Source organism: Trachemys scripta, chromosome 12 (genome assembly GCF_013100865.1).
Source record: "Trachemys scripta elegans isolate TJP31775 chromosome 12, CAS_Tse_1.0, whole genome shotgun sequence".
Classification (NCBI taxonomy): Eukaryota; Metazoa; Chordata; order Testudines; family Emydidae; genus Trachemys; species Trachemys scripta.
The window spans coordinates 43,678,517-43,699,950 of record NC_048309.1 but is presented as its reverse complement, the minus strand read 5'-3'; the positions used below and the strand labels follow the sequence as shown (position 1 = coordinate 43,699,950).

Below are 21,434 nucleotides of genomic sequence, written 5' to 3'. Positions count from 1 at the left end.
ACATCTTTGGTTAAAAGTAGTATCTTTATTTTCACTGTTAGCCAAAGAAAAGCGCTTATCTTCAAAACAGTAAGAAGGGGAAGGGAGGAGAAAATACAAGGTTTTCCTTTTCATAGAATCATAGAATATCAGGGTTGGAAGGGACCGCAGGAGGTCATCTAGTCCAACCCCCTGCTCAAAGCAGGACCAATCCCCAACTAACTCATCCCAGCCAGGGCTTTGTCATGCTGCACCTTACAAACCTGTAAGGATGGAGATTCCACCACCTCCATAGGTAACCCATTCCAGTGTTTCACCACCCACCTAGTGAAAAAGTTTTCCCTAATATCCAACCTAAACCTCCCCCACTTCAACTTGAGACCATTACTCCTTGTTCTGTCATCTGCTACCACTGAGAACAGTCTAGATCTGTCCTCTTTGGAACCCCCTTTCAGGAATCCCCCCTCACTCTTCTCTTCTGCAGACTAAATAATCCCAGTTCCCTCAGCCTCTCCTCATAAGCCATGTGCTCCAGCCCCCTAATCATTTTTGTTGCCCTCTGCTGGACTCTTTCCAATTTTTCCACATCCTTGTAGTGTGGGGTCCAAAACTGGACACAGTGCTCCAGATGAGGCCTCACCAATGCCGAATAGAAGGGAATGACCACGTCCCTCGATCTGCTAGCAATGCTCCTACTTATACAGCCCAAAATGCTGTTAGCTTTCTTAGCAAAAAAGGCACACTATTGACTCATATCCAGCTTCTCGTCCACTGTAACCCCTAGGTCCTTTTCTGCAGAACTGCTGCCTAGCCGCTCGGTCCCTAGTCTGTAGCAGTGCATGGGATTCTTCCATCCTAAGTGCAGGACTCTGCACTTGCCCTTGTTGAACCTCATCAGATTTCTTTTGGCCCAATCCTTTAATTTGTCTAGGTTCCTCTGTAACCTATCCCTTCCCTCCAGTGTATCTATCACTCCTCCCAGTTTAGTGTCATCTGCAAACTTACTGAGGGTGCAGTCCATGCCGTCCTCCAGATCATTAATGCAGGTATTGAACAAAACCAGCCCCAGGAACGACCCCAGGGGCACTCCGCTTGATACCGGCTGCCAACTAGACATCGAACCATTGATCAGAGGTCGTTGAGCTCAACAATCTAGCCAGCTTTCTATCCACCTTATAGTCCATTCATCCAAACCATACTTCTTTAACTTGCTGGCAAGTTAAATTTGAAAAAAGTAACTAATTTTTTAAGCTGTTTTCTTAGTGTCATCCAGTATAAAACCAGCTAATATTCTTGTCATGTAGTTATATTATTTCATGATAGGAAAAGAATTCCTGGATTAGCAAAAGTGTTAATTGGAGGAAGGGGCCTGGGGTGCTTCTCTGAGCTTCATGTAGTCACAAAGCAATAGTTTTTGTCTTATAAAAGCATGCTAATAAACATTTTGTTGCAGTAGTTAACAGCTTCAAATAACAAGGGGGAATGTGGGGGTATTTAGCATACTCCTTCATGCAGTTACACATTTCTTTTGGAATGTTCTTGGATATGACATTCTCCCTTTATAAAGCTTAACAGCTGGGGGAGGGGGAGGGTTCTTGTTTTAAAATCTTGTTATGATACGATTGGTTCAGGAAGAATTTATGCTATGACATAGCTGTAGAACAGTTTCTGATTGGTCCATCCGAGAGGCCTGGTTTGCTCCGAAGGCTCACAACCCTGGACAGCTCTCATTTCACTACTGGCAGCCGTGGAGCAGGGGAAAGGCCGTGGGAAGCAGGACCAGGATGAAGAGCTGCATCCTCTGAACCATCCAGGGACATGAACGGAGACTCTACATCAGCCCTGGGGGTTATATGGACCAGGCTGGGGGAGAGGAGGACAGGACAGGCCAACTACTCTGCTGTCTGGAAACCCCCATCCCGGTTGGGGAAGGAGCAGAGACACCCATTAGGAAATTGCCAGGTCACAGCCACATCTACAATGCGGGGGGAGGGTTTCCTCTCTGCTCTGTTGCCTAAACAAACTGGCTGGGGGCAGTGGCTAATGATGCCCTCCCCATCCCTCTGCCTGAGGATGTGGCTAACGTTGCTCCCCCTCCAGCTACCAGTGAAAGGAAACCCCTGGACTATTCTGCACCTAGATTCCCAGACCCATAGATTTCAAAGCCAGGAGGGACAATGCTGACCTTCCTGACTTAGCCACCTGGACACCCCAGAGCCAGAACCCACCCAGTGTCTCTGCCCTCCAGCCCAGCACTGCAGGCAGAGCTAGGGCAGATCTCTAGAGAGCTGGTATCTGGAGATCCTGCCTTGTGGGGAGAGCTCCAAGGACAGCGATCCCCTGAGGGTATTGGAGGCGAAGAGGGGACTCAGCCCCGGTCTGTAGGAACCTCCATGGGGAGGGGGTTTCTGAGAGCAGGGGGCTCTTCAACCTCGCTGGCCAAGGCAGGGACAAGACCCGACAGCCAGGAGCTGGAGTCAGAAAAGGTCTGGCTGGGACTAATGTGCAAACATTAAACATGGAGCCAGCGGAACAACTGACCTGGGGCCGTGGTGGAGGCAGGAGTTGCTGAGTGGGTTCTGGCTCTGGGATATCCTGGGGTCCAGGTTTGACTGTGACCATAGTCCCTCCTAGTCTTGCAATCGATGGGTCTGAGTATCTCGGTGCAGAGAGGCTCAGGGGTGTTTCAGGACAGGAGAGCATTAACCACATCTGCAGCCAGGCTGGGTGGGCACCAAAGGAAGGACAAAACCTTTCTCCTTCACCATGGGGCCCAGGCTGGTGAGTGGGGAGGGGGACGGGGCCTGTGGGAAGCAGGGCCTTCACGTGGTAGCGGAGCTGTGGGCTGCAATGAGGGTCTCCCCGCTGATCCTGCTGGGGCCAAGCACCTGTAGCAAACCCTGCAGCCTCTCCTGAGTGTAGCCAGGGCTGGATTTCCCATTAAGCACAGTAGGCATGTGCCTGGGGCTCTCTAGGGGCAACTAAAAATTCAAATTTTGCTGCTCCGGGGTCCAGCAGAGGGCAGGGATAGGCTGAGGTGAAGATGCCTACATGCAGCCCTGCTGGAGCACTCCTCGCTCAGCCCGGCGGAGAGAGTCATCTCCCATAGGGGCCACAGAGTGCTTGAGAGAGGGGGTCTCTGGGGCAGATTGTGGGGGGGGGTCTCTTGGCAGTTAGAGGTGGGGGGTGCTCGGCACTGGGGAGTCTGTGTGGGGCACTGGGAAGTTGTGGTGGGGCTGTGCGAGAGGCGCTGGGCGGTGCGGGGGTCTGTGGTTAAAAGTTAAGAGTGGTGGGGGAGCCTTCACCATCCACAGTGTGTGTGATGGGTTCCGAACCCCTGCTCCTAGGGGTGCCCAAAGTGCAAATCCAACCCTGAATGCAGCTGGGGCTCTCAGACCAGCCCAAGGGATTGGGTGACCCAGCCCCCATAGGCTCCTTTGGGTCCTTTCTGCCAGGCTGTGCCCCAGACAGGGAGTCCAGCTAAGGCACAGGGCTAGGACCCAAGAAATCTGGGACCAGTTCCCAGCTCTGCCCAGTATCTCTGTGGACAGAGATTTCCATGGAATCACTGATGGACATCCAAATCCCTTAGGCAGGTTTACAAAGAATCTCCCTGGGCCTCAGTTTCCCCATCAGTACAATGTGAAGCATGATTCTGCCTAAGGTCTGGATGCTGTTTGGGGCAGGGTTTGTGTGTCAGTGCAGGGCCTGGCACAATGGGGGGGGGGGGGGGCTGATGTTGGAGTAAGTACAATTTGTTAAAGTTGGGATTTTGCAACATACCCACCCACCTGGGTGGAGACTTCTTCACAGCTGATCACAAAATGTTTTTTTTCCATGAGAAAAATGCCCAAAGTGTTTCTTTTACAGTAACCAATACCTGAAAATGTTCACCTCTATATTACCCACAACTGGAGGGGAAGTATCAGTTTCCCCACAATAATTCAGGAAGGTTTGAGAAGAGGTTTTCTGAGAACAAATGCCATTCGTAAAAAACACAATTTCCCATTGGACCAAACATTTCATGGATCAATCTTGGCACAGCCCTGGATGGTCACCGTTGGCTGATGGAGAAGGAGAAGTGTCCACAAGGGACCTGTCAGTGCCCGTCTGGAGGCTGCCTGGCCTAATTTGTGGTGACCTCACCCCCAAAGCCTTTAAGTTAAGGCAGTGCGATTACTGACCCACTCCCGGTGAGTTTGGCATTGATTCTCCACCCAGGGAGGTGAGAGCTTTAGATTTATCCTCCAGTCTGGGGCAGAGCTGAGGAGGGGGCAGGGTTCCAGGCACAGGGATCCCCCAAGGAGAGCATCACAGGGGGTGGGTTGAGGTTGTGGGACTTCCCTTCTGGATGGGGAGCTTGGTCCCAACCTGGCCCAGGGAGACGATGGCTCTCTTTGTAAAACCTGGTATCCCCTGCAGGTGAGGTCATCAGGGGCCGGGAAGCCAAAGTCCACTCCAGATGCTACATGGCCTATCTGGAAATACAACATGGAAAGGGTAAAAAGAAATGTGGAGGGTTCCTGGTGAAGCCAAACTCCATCCTGACGGCCGCTAACTGCAAGGGAGAGTAAGCGCCTCTGTGCTGGGGACGTCGGGGCAGGTCGGGGTTAGCGGATGATGGGGGAGTTGGGATCTCTGGCGCTGTTGTAGGTTGCAGGGAAGGAGCAGTTAGTAGGACAGGCTGGGAGAGCAGAGCCCAGGGGGATCTGCTCAAGGGATGTCAGTGTGTCCCTAGGGGCCTCTGCAAACCATGGTCTAGATCCAATGCTGGTAAGCCAATGGAGCTATGGCCGTTGACCCCAGCTGGTCTGGCCCATTGCCCAGATTGGGGCAGGGAGGGGCTCACAACCCTAGGACAGCAATGTAGGGCTCTGGGGAGCTGGGTATATAGCCCTGTGTGGATCTAGCCAGGAACGGGGGTCACCGGGGTGCAGGGGAGCTGGGACCTAGGGGCTGGGAGGAGAACAGGGAGTGAAGGAGCTCAGGGAACAGCAAAAGCGGCTGGTGCTGTCATAGGCTGGCAGGCTAACGTCTCTGGGCAGGTGTTTGTGCTGCAGCTGGCACCCCCTAGAAGGGAAAGGCCCCTTGTCCTATTTCCCACCCTCCCGAGCTAGGCAATCCCCAGCCCTGGGCCAGATCGCAGCTGGCAGTGGTATATACATTTCCCAGGCCAGCAGAAGAGTCCAAGATCTTGGCCTAAGAGGGCCAGGCTGCCCTAAGTCACTGTCCATGAGTGAGACCCACATGTTCCCATCCCCCAACTCAGATATGCTCCTGCCCCTGATGCCCCACATATAATTTTTTGCTTTTTCAGTGAGATCACTGTCACTCTGGGAGCACATAACATTAGTAAACCATAACGTAGCCAACAGAAAATCCCCGTGCACCGCCGGGTCTCCCACCTGCAATATGACAAGAAGGCCCTTAACAATGATATCATGCTGCTGAAAGTACCACCCCCATCCCATCACTCCACCCCCGTGACCTCACAGTAATGCACTAGACCCACCTCCATTTTCCTAGGCTGGACGTGTTGGCTTCTCTCAGCTCCAATCCCTGTGCTGATCTGGATCCCTCTTTTCCCTCCTGTCTATGGCAGATGTCACACAGCGCAGTGCAGAATGACTGGGTGCGGCTCATCCCCCCTGCCAAAAACCAAGACCAGGATGAGGCCAGGATCCATCTGCAGCATGGCCGGGTGGGGTCGGACTGGCCGGAACTGAAGAACTGACATGCTCTGTGAGCTGGACCTGGAGGTCATTAAGAACGACATGTGTGAGCTGTATACTGGGTACAACCGCTCAGTGATGCTGTGTGTATGGAAGCCTGGCTTTGAGAAATTACCTTATCGGGTAAGTATCCTGCTGTCCTGGAGGCTCCTTGGTTCCAGGAGGCCACTACTGGGAGGAAATAGGGAGATACTTTCCAGGGCTAAGTATCTAAGTCTGCAGTGATCCCCTACCAACCTAGCCCCGCTCAGGAGATGGGGTGTTGATGCAGACATCAGATCAGCCCAGAGGGGTAAGGCAATGGTGAGACCAGCTCAGCACAGCTCCTACTAGCTCGACCAAGATCCTTTATTACACCTGGTTATTGAGGTTCCTTCATCTCAAACCCCACCCAACACAACCCTACCACCTCTACCTCAATCTCAACCCCTGCCCCAACCCTACCCAAACCCACCCCAAACAAACCTTGGCCAACACAAGCCTACCAACTCTACCCCAAACTCAATCTTCCCCATTCCCCAACACAACCCTATCAATCCTATCGTAACTCAAGCTATGGACAACACAACTATACCAACTCTACTCCAATGTCAAAACCCACCCTAAACAACTCTTTCTCAAACTCAACCCCCCGCACCCCAACACAAACCTGCCAGCCCTACCCAAAACTCAAACCCTGGCTAATACAATCCTACCAACTCTACCTCAAATGCAAACCCCACTCTAAAAAACCCTTTCTAAACCTACCCAAACTCAAACCCCACTCAACACAACCCTACCAATCCTACCCCAACCCAACACAGCTCAACCTAATGCTAGCTAAAGCTCAAGCAATACCCAGCACAACTGTACCCAACCCTTCCTCAAACTCAAACCCCATGCAACACAATCCTAACTAAGCTCTATCAAACCCCAGTCCTGCACAACTCTCCCCAACTCCAAGTCTACCCAACGCTACCCAATCTCTACTTAATTTAACTACTGTCCTATCCAGCTCTACTAACATTCCCCCATCCTACAAAATTCTATCCAGACTCATCCCTGCCCACATCCATCCAATTCAAACCCTGCCCAATTCTACCCAACACAACCTCAATCTGTCTTAAATTCTTCCCATTTAAAATCCTACCCAACCCAAACCCAACTCTACCAGAGTCCTCCCAACCTTACTAGTGCGACTCAAACGAAAAAGGAAACACTTCAACACAGCACACATTTTTCCTGAAGTTGCCAAAGTTTAAGAAAGACTGTTTTCTTTACACAAAAGATATTTCTTGTAAAATATTTAAACCTTCTCTACTCTGATGCAATCAGCTCTACAGATGAAAAGTGGTGCTAGAGATGTACAAGATGTAATTGTGGTTATTCTCAACCCCAGGGTGATTCTGGTGGCTCCTTGGTATTTGAGGGAGTAGTCCAGGGCATCGCTTCATACATTGTGAATTTCTACAAACCAAGTGTGTTCACAAGACTCTCTAAATTCATCCCCTGGATCCAGAACATTCTGCAGAACCAGCCTGAAAGGAGACACCCATTTTGCTCTCTCTTTGCCTGGCTAGACCATCCATGGGCTAACTAGCCTTTGGTTGTGAAATGCAGATTATCTTCATTACTCTTAGAAAAATGCTATGAATTGATTGGTATCAGAATGGATTGGAGGTGGGGGAAGCAGTTTGTAGATGTTGGGATAAAACCCCTGTGTGTCTCTGGGATTTTTTGGCCTATCCTATGACATTCTGGAGCAGGAATCAGATTCTTTCTATTAAATCCTATAGGCTGGGGCAAAAATAAAATAAAATAGAAAGGTGTGTATTGGAGCTGGCGCCCCTCAGAGGCAAAAGGCCCTATTCCTATTCTACCCCAGCCAGTCCCCCTGATGGGTTCAGTCACAGAGACCCCCTTGAGACTATCCCTTGATGTGCTGGGATACCAGAATAACCCCCCTGACAGAATGGGCACCCCTCAACTCTCTCTTGCTGAGCTAGACTCTGCAGTTCAGCTCCAGCACAGATGCAGAGATTGGGCCACACCCCTCAGTAGCTCCTCAGACACTCAGATTCACTCAGCCCTGGGGCTTCTCAGTTAACAGGATCTTACCCAGCACTCAGTATACAGCCTTTCTGGGAGCCTGAACCCCACATAAATCCATTTTACTCTGTATAAAGCTTATACAGTGTAAACTCGTAAGTGTCCACCCTCTTTATCACTGAAAGTGAGAGATGCACAATTGTTTCCCCACCCCAGTAACAATTACTTACACTGGGTTTATTAATAAAGAAAAGTGATTTTATTAAGTATAAAAGGTAGGATTTAAGTGGTTTTAAGTAATAACAGACAGACAGTAAGTCACAAAGCAAAATAAAACAAACATGCAAGGCTAAGCTTGTTACACTAAGAAGCTAATCACATGTAATATCTCACCGTCAAAGATGTTCCAATAATCTCCTTTTACAGACTAGAATCATTCCTAGTCTGGTCCTAATCCTTCCCCTGATTCAGTCTTTGTTAGTTCCAGCTAGGGTGACCAGATGTCCTGATTTTATAGGGACAGTCCCGATTTTTGTGTCTTTTTCTTATATAGGCTCCTCTTACCCCCCACACCCGTACCAATTTTTTGCATTTGCTGACTGGTCACCCTCGTTCCAGCAGACATTTTAGGTAGTAAGCAGGGTTTTCCTCAAGACTGGCAGCACCCTTTGTTCTGATCCACCCCCTTATATATGCAAGGCAGATGGACTCGAGTCATCAGCAAGTGGGATTGAACTTGGGACCTTTGGGGCTAAAGCCATGAGCCTCTACCTCATGAGCTAAAATCCAGCTGGCACTTAACTCAGGCTGTGGAGCAGCCAGACTTCACTCTCCCTCTAGTGGTCTCACTGCCTCAGGGTTACGTATAGATTTGGCAAAAAGGCAGGAGTCGTTTGACCCCCTCCCCAACTTCCTGTGGAAAAGGACAAGGTTTAAGATGGATTCCAGTATCAGGTGACATGGTCACATGTCCCTGCAAGACCCCAGTTTTTATTACCCATGGGCTGGCCCACATGTACACAGGAAGGCTTGCAAGTAAACAAGGTCATTTGCAGCCAATTGTTCTGGTAAATGGGAGCCATCAAGTTCCTAATGCACCATTGATGACCCTCACCTGGTATGATTGCATCAGTAATAAAAGTTCATATTTCTAATTTCAGCTGTACGAAGGATAGATGCATACAAATAGGAAAATCAAATTCAGTACATTATAACTTTTTCAATGATAGGTTACAAGAGGTATTTTGCATAAAGCATATTCCAGTTATGTCATATTCTTATTCATACGCATGTTTTCATAACACATAGGGAGTGCAGCATCCCATCCCCTTCCTGGGGTCAAATCAGAGCTCGTACCCTCTACAGGGGACAGGTCCCATATGTAGGCCTCTACCAAATTCACATTCCATTGTGACCAATTTCACGGCCACAGTTGGTAAATTTCATGTTTTCAGCTGTTTAAACCTGAAATTTCACAGTGTTGTAAATGTGGGGTATGGACCCAAAAGGAGATTGTGTGTGTGGGAGGGGTGCTGCAAATCTCTTGTAGGGGGGTCATGAGATTTCCACCTTCACTTCTATGCTGCCTTCAGAGCTGGACTCTGAAGGCAACAACCACAGAGCTTCTTGCAGCCACAGGAGGTTACAAGAGGTGGAGGTGGGTCTGGTCTGGTCTCCCCCCGTACCACCCCAGAGCAGGGTGCAGGGGAGGGACAATTCCTTTCCCTGCTCTTCCCAGTCGGCGCTAGGAACCCCCTTTTGCTGGGGCACTCCTAGGACCAAGGAGACATCCAATTTCATGGGGAAGGGCTTATTTCACAGTCCGTGAGGTGTTTCTCATGGCCGTGAAATTGGAAGGGCTCTACCCATATGTGACCTTTTCAGTACCTACTTATCCTGATCTGGACAATCATTTTGCCCTGTGTATGAAACTTTCACTCAGTTCACATTGGTTCCACGACACTCCTGCAAAAGCCCTTGTGAACCTCTTCTTTCCAAGTAGAACCTGCCCTGTTTGGTGCAATAAAATGCTTGATGAAGTAGCCTCCATGTCAGTCTATCTGGATTCCTGTCTGCATCTGACAGTAACTGCGCTACCTGGTGTTCACCCCATATCTGCCCATCATGGCCCCTGAACGCTGGAGAAAGGATTTGTTGCTACCCTGTTCCCTGTCGCCTAGAGATACAGACCCAGCAGGCATTCAACACTTGTGGCAAAAGTGCCCCCTACTGTCCCAATGGGTGTACAGCTTGGCCATTGTTTAACTTTATAGCTTTATATATGTGTGTGTGTGTATTTGTGTGTGTCTATATATATATACACTTCTACCCCGATATAACGCTGTCCTCGGGAGCCAAAAAATCTTACCGCGTTATATGGGTGAAACCGCGTTATATCAAACTTGCTTTGATCCACCGGAGTGTGCAGCTCCGCCCCCCCGGTCGCTGCTTTACCGCATTATATCTGAATTTGTGTTATATCGGGTCACGTTATATCGGGGTAGAGGTGTGTGTATATATATATATAGAGAGAGAGAGAGAGAGATTTGTTGTAGCCATGGGATATTTCAGAGACAAGGTGGATGAGGTGATATTCCATTGCATCAATTTCTCTTACTGAGAGAGACAAGCTTTGGAGCTTACACAGAGCTCTTCTTCAGGTCCAGAAATGGTTCTCTGTGTGTCACAGCTCAATGCAAGGTGAAACAGATTGTTTAACATAAGAAGTTAACACATATTCCAAGGGACCATTCAAGGTGAAGTGGCCTGTTAACACCTCTCTAGTCATAGGGGGAGAAAGAGGGTTGAAAAGGCGTGGGGGAAGGGGGTTTGGTGGGTTACAGATTGTTGTAATAAGCCATAAATCCAGTGTCACTATTCACTTCATTTTTTTTAGTATCTAGCAAAGGTATGAATTTAAGCTCCCAGGCTCATCTTTTGCAAGTGTTGTGCAGGTTTCCTTTGAGGATGAGGACCGAGAGGTCAGCTATGGAGTGATCATTTTGTGAAAAGTGTTCATCCCCGGGTGATAAGGTGTTTTTGTCTTTCAACAATTTTCTGTGTGAGCTCATCTGACGTGGTTGTCCCATTTCTCCCACCTCATTGTTATTAGAGCATTTAGTGCACTGGATGAGGTACACCACATGTTGTGATGGGCATGTGTAGGACCCGAGGATCTAGAAAGATGTGTTGTGGGGAGGAGATGTTGGTCATCATAGCAGTGGAGATGTGTCTGCAGGTTTTATTCTGGCAGGTTCTGGTGCTACTTTGAGTTGGTGGGTCCTGCTCTGTGTAGAGCTTGCTTCTGATGATGAGCATGGAGAGAAATAGGTGCTAAGTACCTATGCTAAACAACCTGTTCCACCTCGTACTTAGTTGTGACACCCCGAGAACCTTTCCCAGACCCGAAGAAGAGCACTCTGTAAACTCGAAAGCCTGTCTCTCTCACCAACAGTAGTTGGTCCAATAAAAGATCCCCTCACAGACCTTGTCTCCTTTTCGTCAGATTCCAACTTTGGTTTGGTTGATAAAGGTAACAATGTTGATAGTATATTCTTATCATTCTGGAAGTCATTTGACACGATATCACACATGATTAAAAAACTAGACGTATATAAGATTAAATGGCACACACAACATGGATTAAAAGCTGGCTAAACAGTAGGTCTCAAAATGTAATTGGAAATGTGGAGTTATCATCAAATGGGCATGTTTTTTGTGGAGTGAGGGATTGGTTCTTGTCTTATCCAATTTACTATTGTTATCAATACCCTGGAAGAAAACATAAAATCATCACTGATAATGTTTGCAGATGATTCAAAACTTGGAGGAGTGACAAATAATGCAGAGGACAGGGCACTGATACAGAGTCTTCTGAGTAGTTTGGTACGCTGGGTGCAAGCAAACAATATGCATTTTAACATGGCTAAATGTCAATGTATACATCTAGGAACAAAGAAGGTCAGCCATATTTACAGACTGTCTCCTAGGAAGTAGGGACTCTGGAAAAGATGTGGGGGTCAAGGTGAACAAGAGTTCCCAGTGCGACGCTGTGGCCAAAAGAGCTAGTGTGATCCTGGGATGCATAAACAGGGGAATCTCGAGTAGGAGCAGAGAAGTTATTTTATCTCTGGATTTGCTCCTGGTGTAACCGCTGCTGGAGTCCCATTTCCAGATCAGGGGCCCACAATTCAAGCAGGATTTTGATAAATTGGAGAGGCCTGGAGAAGAGCCAGGAGAATGATTAAAGATTTAGAAAACCTGCCTTACAGTGATAGACTCAAGGAGCTCCATCTATTTAGCTTAACACAGAGAAGGTTAAGGGGTTACATGATAACAATGTATAAGTACCTTCACAGGGAACAAATATTTAATAATGGGCTCTTCAATCTAGCAAAGAAAGGTCTAACACTTATGGGAAATATTGTGCTTGTATTATTTTTCCAGCAGATGTGTGGGTAGTTAAAGTCCCCTCCCCTCCATGCCATCTGCCCTCTTTACTGGTTAATTTCATAGGCCAGCTTGTGACCTCTGGAATCAACACAGAGTTTTATGAAATTTAGTCCCTGTGAGTGTTTCCTTCTCCCCTGGATCTCCGTCAGTCAGGGGAGGGGAGACTCAGCCGCTCAGCGGTTAAACCAGGCAGTCTGAGTTGTCTGTCAGACCTCCCGCACAATCCCCCCTAAGCTGAGTCTATAAACCCTGCAGGCCTGAGGTAGATTCCTAGTGTCGAAGAACTTCGTGCTGACGGCCGCTCACTGCAATGGAGAGTAAGCACCTGTGTGCTGGGGATGTCGGGGCAGGTTGGGCATTAGTGGGTGATGGGGGAGCCGGGAGCTCAGGCACCATCCTAGGTTGCAGGGAAGGAGCAGTGAGTGCGACAGGCTGGGAGAGCAAAGCCCAGGGGTCTGATCTGCTCAGGGGCCGTCGGCGAGTTTCTAGGGGCCTGTGCAAACCATGGTCCAGATCCAGCGCTGGGTAAATCAATGGAGCTACGGCCATTGGCACCAGGTGTGGTCTGTCCCATTGCCCAGATCGGGGCAGGGAGGGGATCACAGCCCCAGGACAGCTCTGCAGGGCTCTGGGCTTGCGGGAGTGGGACATAGACCCCATATGGATCTAGGCAGGGATTGTTCTCCGGGGTGCAGGGGAGATGAGACCCATGATCCTGGAGAACAAGGGGGAGTGAAGCAGCTCAGGGGCAGGGCCGGCTCCAGGCACCAGCAAAGCAAGCAGGTGCTTGGGGCGGCACATTTTCAGGGGCAGCATTCCAGCCAGCCGTTTTTTTTTTTGCACTTGTGGCGACAGGAGCCAAGAGCCATTCCTGGCAGCAGCAGTGCGTCCTGCACAGGGGCGCCCTGGGGCTGCTGCGGTTCGCACTGGGGAGCAGCACATGCACCTTATGGCCGGGCGGGCTCTGAGTGTGGGACACTCGGGGTGGGGGCCGCCCCGCGCGGCGCACGGAGCCGCCTGTAAGTGCCGCAGGGCGGCCGCCCCCAGCGCCGCAGCTGGAGCTGGCGAAGTGGCCTGAGCCACCCAGGGACTGCGGCAGGGCGGCCAGGAGCAGCAGCAGCAGAGGGGCCATAGTGGGGACCGGTGCCCGGGGCGCTGCCGTGCAGGGCCCACGTCCTGCTCTCTGGGGCTCCGCTCCTTCTAGGGCTGCCCTGTCCCGGCTCCTCAGCCCTCTGCCGGGTGGTCCCCTGGCTCTGCCGTCCCGGCTCCCAGCCGGTCCTGGAGGTGGGAGCCCCGGCTGGAGGGACCCTGGGCTGAGGGGGATCCGAAGAAGGGCTTCAGGTACCACTCCCATCCCATCACCCCACCCCCTGTGACCTCACACTGCTGCAGGCACCACCTCAGCCCATCACCCCGCCCCCTTTGACCACATGGTCAAGGGGAGTTGCTGGGAACAGGGTGTGTCTGGGTGTCCGTGAGTGTGACCCTCACATTGATGTTCATCATGCTTGTCGCTCAGCTGGCAGAGACAGTGAAGCCGAATAAATGGGTGAAAACCATCCCCCTGCCACGCACCGACAAAAGAGTGAAGCCAGGGACCAAATGCAGTGTCGCCGGCTGGGGCCGCACCAGCAGACACAGTAAATCGGCCCCAGCCACCACATTCCAGGAAGCGAATTTGAAGGTGCTGGAGGATGACGTCTGTCTGAAAAATCCTGATGTGACCTACTGGGATTATGATGCTTCCACCATGATGTGTGTGGGTGATCTGAAGAAGGGCAAAGCCTCTTTTAAAGTGAATCTCCTTCTGGCTCCAAGCTCCCTTGATAAATCATTTTTATGAATGAGGCTTTTGGGGTTGCAGTTGTGCCTACGAGTGACCATAGGGGATCAGGCCCCACTGTGCTTGGTGCTGTACAAATGAATGGGAAAAGAACTGGTCTTGTCTCAGGGGAAGGCAGAGATCAGCTGGACAGGGGAGTGGGTGGGGTGTTTAGACCAACTGGGCCATGGGATGCAAGGAGATTTGGGTGGACATTGTGGGGTGACACTGGGACCAGCTGCACCAGGGGGTGTCACTGAGCTGCACATTAATGACTCACTGAGCTGTTCTCCATCTGTGGCTTGTTTGATTTTGCAGGGTGACTCTGGGGGCGCCCTGGTGTGTGGGAAAAGAGCCCAGGGCATCGTTTCCTGGGGATCCCGAAAGAGCGCCTCCCCTGGAGTGTACACAAGAGTCTCCACCTTCATTCCCTGGATAGGGGAGATGATGAGGACGCTGGAGCCCTGAGCCGAGACAGGAATCACTGCACGGGCCAGAGCTGCACCACTTCTGTCCTTTGGAGAGGCCCAGACGTAGGGGCTGCTTTGCAGAGGGGCTGAGCCCCCTCCCCCAGCCTTTGTTACCCTCAGGCAGCCCCCAACCCAAATGACTGTTTATTGGAGATTCTCGTCATTACCTCGACCTGTTAACTCCTGTTGAAACTGCAGTCTGCCCTCTCCTCAATGAGCCTTTCCATGGGTTTGTTCCCCCTGGGTGGCTGCCTGCTGTTCCAAACACACCTGTTCCCAGCGCCAGCAATGCCAGTGGCAAGGCAACACAGCGATGGCTACGTTGAACTGATTGCAGATCAAACATTAGCGCTGATCCTCCCCTTCCCACTTCCCCTGCCCTGCTGCTCGGCCTGCTGCATTTCGCTCCCTGCTTCCTAGCCAGCAATGAATAAAATGAAGTTGCAAAAAAACGATGATTCAGATACTGCCACATTAACCTGAGCCATGAAATCCAGAGCAGCCGCTGCATCTGCCAGGGCCAGGAGAGAATTGGTCCCTACAGGGGAAGCTGGGCTTGTGGTTAATGTGCTAGGCTGGGACCCAGGACACCTGGGTTCAGTGATTTCATGCAGAATGAGGATCTGGTGGGTGCCAGTGGGGAATTAACCCCCTCAGGGCTGGAGGGGTCCCTGCCTGCTGGGACAGAAAGGGAACTACAAGGAGGAAAGCAGCCCGAGCAATCAGCTGTCCAGGTTCCAGAGGTTCAGCTTCTGGGACAAAAGTGGGACAGGTTTGAAATAGTTCTGGTGACAAGAAATTGATCTGCCTCTTCCCATCCCCGTCCATCCATCCCCATCCATCTATCGATCCTATCCCGATCTATCTCTCTAGGCAATCCCCATCCATCCCTCCCCATCCATCCATCGATCCTATCCCGATCTATCTCTCTAGGCAATCCCCATCCATCCATCTATCCCCATCCCCCTCATCTCTCCATCCATCCATCCCCATCCATCCATCTATATATCCCCCTCCATTTATCCCTCCATCGAACTATCCTATACCCATCTATTTATGTCTCGAGCCAATCCCTATCTATCTATCTAATTCCCATTCATCTATATCCCATCTATCCATTCCTATCCATTTCCATCCATATATCTGTCCATCCCCATTCATCTATCTTTCTAACCCCTTCTCCATCCATTTATCCCCATCCCATCTATCTATCAATCCACATCCATATCTATCTATCCCCATACACATGAGCTTCTGTCTATCAATATCTCTTTAGTGTCCCCCCATGCTATGTCAGAACCAGTTTTCATCTCTAGGAGGTGTGGGGACTCTCTGGCTCAGAGGGGCAGGGAATGGGACATGTGGCCTTTCCCCTTTGGGGCTGCTGGCTCCTGTCTGTCCTGGACAGGGGGACAAGCTGGTTCAGGGGGGTTGAGAATCAGATGTATTATTCCCCCACCCCCCTTATCAAGGGGTCTGCGGGAAATGATGCTATCACAGATGGGGGATCTGGTCTCTCTAACCCCCATCCCTCCTCCCAGCTCTCACCCACACTCAGGGCGGGAGGTAGTTGAGAAGAATTCATGGCTTCCTAGATTCCGAGGCCAGAAGGGACCATTGTGATCATCTAGTCTGAGCTCCTGTCTTACACAGGCCACAGGCCTGCCCCAAAAGAATTCCTAGAGCAGGTCCTGTAGAAAAATATCCAATCTTAATTCAAAAATCAGTTGTGCTGGACTCTTGGTAAATTGTTCCCATGGTTAATTTCTCTCACTCAAACATTTACACATTATTTAATTCCAGTCTGAATGTTTCAAGCTTCAACCTCCTGCCATTGGATCACGTTAGACCTTCCTCTGCTAGACTGAAGAGCCCGTGGTTAACTATTGCCTCTAGATAGTTAGAGTCTGTCATCAAAGAACCAGGTAACCTTCTCTTTGTTCAGCTTCAGAATGAGCTCCCTGAGTCTCTCACTCTAAGGCAAGTTTTCTAAACCTTGAATCATTCTTGTGGCTCTTCTCTGATCCCTTTCCAATTTTTCCACATCCTACTTGCACTGTGAACAGCAGAACTGGAGACGGCAACCCAGCAGGGGTTGCACCAGTGCCACATAGAGAGGTAAAATATCCTCTCAGCTCCTACGCGAGATTCCGCTGTTTATACATCCCAGGATCACATTAGCCCTTTTGGCCACAGCCTCCCACTGGGAGCTCACATTCAGCTGAGTATTCACCAAGTTTCCAAAGATTCTTTTTCCAGGTCCCTGCTTTCCAGGAGAGAATCCCCCATCCTGTGAGTACAGATTGCAAACTTTATTCCTACATGGATATGTGACGGGTTCTCTCCGGGGGGGGCCACCTGGAACTGGGGTACCACTGAGCCCCTCTGACCCACCAGCCTGGGCTCTCTCAGACACTGTACTGCAGTGACCAGCCTGCCAAGCTCTCTCCAGGCTCCAGCCTGCACTTTCACCAGCACATGTACAGAAAGGGCCACGCACAGCTGCAGTTACATGCAGTTGCTTTGACCAGCTACTGCATGGGAAGGCTCCAGCTGGGGAACATCCCAGTGACTCAGGCCCCGCCTCTTCCCCCGGAGTGTAAACCCAAAATGATACCATCTTGCGCTGCACCGGGAACTGTACAGTGTAAGCTCATGAAATTCGCCCCCTCCCTTAGTGTGGAGAGGAATATACAACAGCTTTCTGCTCCTGAGTTATGACTGCCACACACTCCTTTTAGACAAAGCAAAAACAATTTTATTAAGTACAAAGCTAGACTTTAAGTGATTATAAGGGATATCAAACAGAGAAAGGCAGATTACCTAGCAAAAAAAAAAAAAAAAAAAAGCAAACTAAGCTTAATATACTGCATAGATCGGCTATGAACAATAAATTCTCACCCTAAGTGGTGATACAAGCAGGCTGCAGATTCTTAAGGGGCCAGCTGCACTTGCTTACCGCTTGGAATCCCCAGGTGTTCCATTCACAGGCTAGAAATCCCTTTAGCCTGGGTCCAGCACTTCCCCCAGTTTAGTCTTCGTTCTTTAGGTGTTTCCAGGTGTCTTTTTGGGTGCGGATGCAGTGAAGAACCACAATGATGTCACTCCCCTGCCTTATATACTTATATACTGCCTTATTTTGCATATGGCAGGAACCCTTTGTCTCAAAGCTTGGTTCCCATGGCAGTCAGTGGAAAAATCCTGACATCCCAAGGTGGAGTCCAGCACCAGGTAACCTGGTCCAGTGTCCTTGTAGTGTCACAGCAGCCATTGCTCACAGTCTCTATAGCATCTTCAGGAAGGCTCCCCGGGTGGGAGATACATTTCTTCTTAGGCCTATTGTTTCTTCCTAATGGCTCATTAACCTGAAGGGGCCCTTCCCAGCCAGCCATTTAGACTGGGAGCCTTTTGCCTGCTGGGCATTACCCAGGTGTAACTACATGTGAGATATAGATACATAGTCAACATTCCTAACTTCAGATACAGAAATGATACATGCATATACATAGGATAAACAATTTCAGCAAATCATAACTTTTCCATTAACACCACACATGACTTGTCTTGCATAAAATACATCATAATTATGTTATAATCATATCATAATATCTCTATGAAGAATATTGGGTGCAGTGTCACCATATACATTTCCGTTTAGCCGTATTTAAACATATTATTTGCTTGTGCCTAGTTTACTGCAGGTTCAAGATGTCTCTGTATCAGTGACCTGTCCTCTTCATTATTTACCACTCCCCCAATTTTTGTGTCATCTGCAAACTTTATCAGGGAGGATTTTATGTTGTATTTTAGGTCATTGACCTGGTCTCCCAGGTCTATGGGGCTGCAGAGTTTTAATGGCCTCCACCTCCGGAGAAGGGGGACCAAACTCCCTGGGCACAATCTGGCTAAAGAAGTCAAGAAGGGGTTAAACTAGAAAGGCGAGGGTAAAAACAGGGAAGAAACGAGCTCCCAGAGCAAAATCGAGTACAAAATTAATCAAGGACGCAACGAGAAAAAAATTCTTGATTTCTTTTACCTCAATACTAGGACCCTTTTGAACAAACATGAGGAATTGGAACTGCTCATCTATGAGCATCAGTTTGGTCTAGTTCATATGACTGGAACCTGGTGAGATGATTCCCATGACTGGACGGTCAAAATCAATGCTTAGAACCTATTCCACAGGATCAAGAGGACAAAAGGGGGGGGAGGGGCACTCTACGTTGAAACTGGTACCACCAGTTTCCAAGTCGCTGATACCTTGGAATAAAATGATCCTGAATGCTTATGGATCAATGTCCTAGCTCAGAGGTGGGCAAACTATGGCCTGTGGGACTATCATACTTGGCCCTTGAGCTCCCGGCTGGGGAGGCTAGACCCCGGCCCCTCCCCTACTGTCCCCTTCCCCCGCAGCTTCAGCTCACTGAACCGCCAGTGCAATGCTCTGGACGGTGTGGCTGCGAGCTTCTGCCCGGCAGCGTGGCTGGCTCCTGCTGGTAAGGGAATGGGCAGAGGGGGTTGGATAAGGGGCAGAGGGTCCTGGGCGGCAGTAAGGGGCCAGGGAGCAGTGAACAGTTGGATGGGGCAGAGGTTTCTGGGGGAGGCGGTCAGGGGACAGGGAGTAGAGGGTTTGGGTAGAGGATGGGGTCCATGGGGGGCGGTTAGGGGTGGGGGTTGCTGGGAGGGGGTGGTTAGGGGACAAGGAGCAGGGGGGGTTGGGATGGGTTGAAGGTTCTGAGGGGGGCAGTTAGGGGGTAGGAAGGGGGAGGGGGTGGGGGCCAGGCTCTTTGGGGAGGCACAGCCTTCCCTACCCAGCCCTCCATACAGTTTGGCAGCCCCAATGTGGCCCTCAGGCCAAAATGTTTGCCCACCCCTGTCCTAGCTGGTAAAGCACAAGAGGGCATATTAGTTGGTATCTGATACAGAGAAGATGAGAGAGGATGAATGGTTCCTCCCGCATCTGTCTATAAAATGTATTAAACATGTTGCGTTGTCATAGGAGACTTCAATAGAAGTGCATTTTCTGGAGAGTACATACTGCCAGCACTAAAACATCCTCAGAATTAATAAGTATTATAGATGATGATTTCCTAACTCAAAAATTGTTCCCCATTGGGGAATTCTGTCCTGGCCCTTGTCATGCCAAATAAAGAGGAACTGATCACAGAACTAGAAATTAATGATGCCTTAGATGCGGATGATCACGGCTTGATCACATTTATAACGTGCAATCAGAGCAAAGTCCAGCCCAGTGACAGGAATGCGTGGTGCTTTTAAAGGGCCAGTTTCATTAAGCTGAAAATAATTATGAGCCAAATCGGCCATAAGAATGTAACCAGAAAAATGTCATGGTTAATTGGGAATTTATTCCTGTGGGAATTCTTCACATCTGTGGACCTGTCCCACATACTCCCTTCCCCCCCCCCCCCCCCCCCGCCCCCAGCAGAAAGCACATTTCCACCAAAGAAGTGCTGCAGTTCCACCTTCTGCCCACCAGGGCCTCTGTGGCTTCAGAACAGCCAGCACCAGGAATACAGCTGGCTGGTCCCTTGCCACAGTGGCCTTTTGTGGGCAAAAGACAGAACTGTGGCGCTTCTGTTGCGGTATGTATTGTATTTTCTGTGGGGGAAAAAGTTCCATAGTAATGTGTCTAGTAAGGAATTTACTTGTTACAAAAAAAAAGACCAGAATTTTTTTTTTTGTCTGTACTTTTACAGACCTACTGGCTGACAGATATTTGAAATAAATTACCAAAATAATTGAAACTGGCATGATTATATTGTTTTATTTTGATAAAAAATATACAAAAATTTGCAGAATTCTAAAATATTCTATGCAGAAATTTTAATTTTTTGGCACTTTTCCCCCCAACTCAGCCAGTAAGATTGCAGAAACATGTGGTGAGAGAGACCTCACAAGGCATGCTTTGTACAAAGTTTATCACCATCCTGTAATGGGTTTAAACACAGGGGTACAGAATGTCAGGGGGGATCAGGGCATGTTGTCGCCCCCAGCACTGATATCGATCAGTGTCACTCACCGCCCACTTAAGGGAGACCTGGGGAAGAGCAAAACCAGCGACACCAGCACCGAGCAGCTCAGCACCGAGCAGCAGACCCTGTGTCCCATTCCTCACCCAGTCCCCTTCTGGGGGCTGCCTGGCCTATGCCGGGGTGATGGCCCCAAAGCCGTTAACTCAAGGCAGGGCAATTACTGACCCACTCCCGGTACGTTTGGCAAATGAACCCCCGCTGAGATTGTCCCCATCAATTGATATAGTCTATCCCAATCTGTCTCTCTAGCCAATCCCTATCTAATCTATCTATCTAATCCCCATCCATCTATCTGTTTCCATCCCTCTCTAACAATCCCCACATCCCTCCCCATCTATCTCTCTGTTCCACCCCCATCCATCTACCTGTCCCCATCCATCTGTGTATCCCCATCCCCACCTACCTATTCATCCATGTCCATATCTGTCTGTCTGTCTGTGTCTCTCCGCACCCCCACCCAGCTATCCCATACACCCACACCTCTATCAATATCTCTATATTTGTCCCACCAAGTGATGTTAGAACCAGGTTCCATCTTTTTCATCTCTAGGGGGCGTGGGGACTGGCTGGCTCAGGGGTTGTTGAGAATCAGACACTTTATTTTCCACCATAATCAAGGGGTTGGTGGGAAACAATGCTATCATAGATGGGAGGATCTGGTGTCTGACCCACATCCCTCCACCCGGCTCACACCCACACTCAGGGTTGGGGGGTGGTTGACAAGGATTCATGACTTCATAGATTTCAAGGCCAGAAGGGACTATTGTGATCACCTAGCCTGACCTGCTATTTAGCACAGGCCAGAGACCTGCCCCACTATAATCCTGGAGCAGATCTGTTTGACAAACATCCAAGCTTGATTTAACAATTGCCAGTGATGGAAAATCCACCATGACTC

General features: G+C 49.7%; 1 pseudogene; it reads left to right on the top strand.

The window, feature by feature from the left end:
• The first annotated feature begins 360 nt into the window (after positions 1–360).
• On the top strand, positions 361–14,809 carry LOC117885770 (annotated as a pseudogene).
• Positions 14,810–21,434: the final 6,625 nt, after the last annotated feature.